This window comes from Tachysurus vachellii, chromosome 21 (genome assembly GCF_030014155.1).
Source record: "Tachysurus vachellii isolate PV-2020 chromosome 21, HZAU_Pvac_v1, whole genome shotgun sequence".
Taxonomy (NCBI): Eukaryota; Metazoa; Chordata; class Actinopteri; order Siluriformes; family Bagridae; genus Tachysurus; species Tachysurus vachellii.
In genome coordinates this window covers 933,053-935,552 of record NC_083480.1, presented here as the reverse complement: position 1 = coordinate 935,552, position 2,500 = coordinate 933,053, and positions in this window count along the sequence as shown.

Genomic DNA, 2,500 nt, shown 5'->3' with positions numbered 1-2,500 from the left:
GTTCCAGATGTGCCCCCTCCCTCCCTGCCCCCCCAGGGGTGCAGCAAACCCCCACCAGTCTGAAGCTGGAGGCTTTGCTCCAGTGAAGTGGGTGAGATCCTGGAAGAAGTCTTTCTGTTATATGAACAATAGAAACACCGTGTGTGTGTGTGTGTGTGTGTGAAAACATCACTAACAGCGTTACTGTAACCATGGTAACATGACTATAGTCTTGTGTGTTCATGCAGTCTGGAATAATGTCTTGGAACCAACACAAAATGGCCAATGGAGGCAGTATTGTGCTCAGATACTGATCTTAACTGAGTAGGCTCTAACACACACATACAAACACACACACACGCACATGCTCGCACAAACACACACACACAAACCTACACACACACACACAAACATACACACATGCATGCACACACACAAACACACAAACCTACAAACACACACAAACCTACAAACACACACAAATCTACAAACACACACACACAAACATACACACATGCACGCACACACATTTTTAGGGAATAGAAACTAATTACCCAAACAGCTGCTGCTGGTCCCAATCCTCTAAACTGCTTTCCCTCCTAGTTTGTTTGATTTGTCCTGTGCATTCACTCTTCCTGTGTATTCAGGAAAACACACTTTATCTCACACCTCTTTTATTCCTACTACATTTGTGTAAACTTATGTTTCAGAATAAGAAATGTTAATAAAATGAATATAATATAAACACTTTATTGTTTCACTGTATTTACAGAAGTGTAAGTGTTTTATCCGAGTCCTGGGAATGCTGAGGGGCAGGAGGTGAGAGATGCCCCACGCTGACAGTATGGTGGTACATTCAGGATTATTATGTGTTTTTTTATTCATTTTCCACAGGAGGAAAGAAAGGGAATATGAAGCATATCCACTAATCAAATACTACTAATAAACTAATACTAATTACTGTCTATTTGTCATATGATATGATTTTAGGCTGCAGTATTTCTGTGTGTATTGATATGTGCTTAGAAGAGTTGTATGTGTGTGTGTGTGTGTGTGTGTGTGTGTGTGTTCAGGCACTGTGCATTTACAACAGGAGATATGTGAATTGTGAACTGTTCTTCATCACACTGCATGTGTTTCCAATACAGTCTCATTACTGAAGATACCCCACATCTCTGTGTGTGTGCATGTGTGTGCATGTGTTTGCGCATGCGTGTGTGTGTGTGCATGTTTGCGTGTGTGTGTGTGTGTGGTTGTTGAGTGCACTTTTTGGTTACTTATTGTTCCTATAGTGTCATTAAATGTGATCTTTTTTGAGTGTCATGTTAGTGTGGTGTTAATATTGTGTCAGTGTTGCGTTAGTGTGGTGTGAATGTTGTGTCAGTGTTGTGTTAACATTGTGTTAGTGTTGTGTTATGGGTTGTATGAGTGTTGTGTTAATGTTGTCTCAGTGTTGTGTTAACGTTGTGTTAGTGTTGTGTTATGGGTTGTATGAGTGTTGTGTTAACGTTGTGTTAGTGTTGTGTCATTGTTGTGTTAATGCTGGGTTAGTGTGGTGTGAATTTTGTGTCAGTGTTGTGTTAATGTCGTGTCGGTGTTGAATTAGTGTGGTTTGAATGTTGTGTTAGTGTTGTGTTAGTTTTGTCAGTGTGGTGTTAGTGTGGTGTTAATGTTGTGTTAGTGTTGTGTTCGTGTGGTGTGAATATTGTGTTAGTGTTGTGTTAGTGGTGTGTTAATGTTGTGTTAGTGTGGTGTTAATGTTGTGTTAGTGTGGTGTTATGGGTTGTATGAGTGTTGTGTTAATGTGTCAGTGTTGTGTTAACGTTGTGTTAGTGTTGAATTAGTGTGGTTTGAATGTTGTGTTAGTGTTGTGTTAGTTTTGTCAGTGTGGTGTTAGTATTGTGTTAATGTTGTGTTAGTGTTGTGTTAGTGTGGTGTTATTGTTGTGTTCGTGTGGTGTTAATGTGTTAATGTTATGTTAGTGTGGTGTTAATATTGTGTTAGTGGTGTGTTAATGTTGTATTGGTTTAATGTTGTGTTATAGGTTGTGTTAATGTTGGGTTAGTGTTGTGTTATAGGTTGTGTTAATGTTGGGTTAGTGTTGTGTTAATGCAGTGTTAGTGTGGTGTTAATGTTGTGTTAGTGTTGTGTTCGTGTGGTGTGAATATTGTGTTAGTGTTGTGTTAGTGGTGTGTTAATGTTGTGTTAGTGTGGTGTTAATGTTGTGTTAGTGTGGTGTTATGGGTTGTATGAGTGTTGTGGTAATGTGTCAGTGTTGTGTTAACGTTGTGTTAGTGTTGAATTAGTGTGGTTTGAATGTTGTGTTAGTGTTGTGTTAGTTTTGTCAGTGTGGTGTTAGTATTGTGTTAATGTTGTGTTAGTGTTGTGTTAGTGTGGTGTTATTGTTGTGTTTGTGTGGTGTTAATGTGTTAATGTTGTGTTAGTGTGGTGTTAATATTGTGTTAGTGGTGTGTTAATGTTGTGTTGGTTTAATATTGTGTTAATGTTGGGTTAGTGTTGT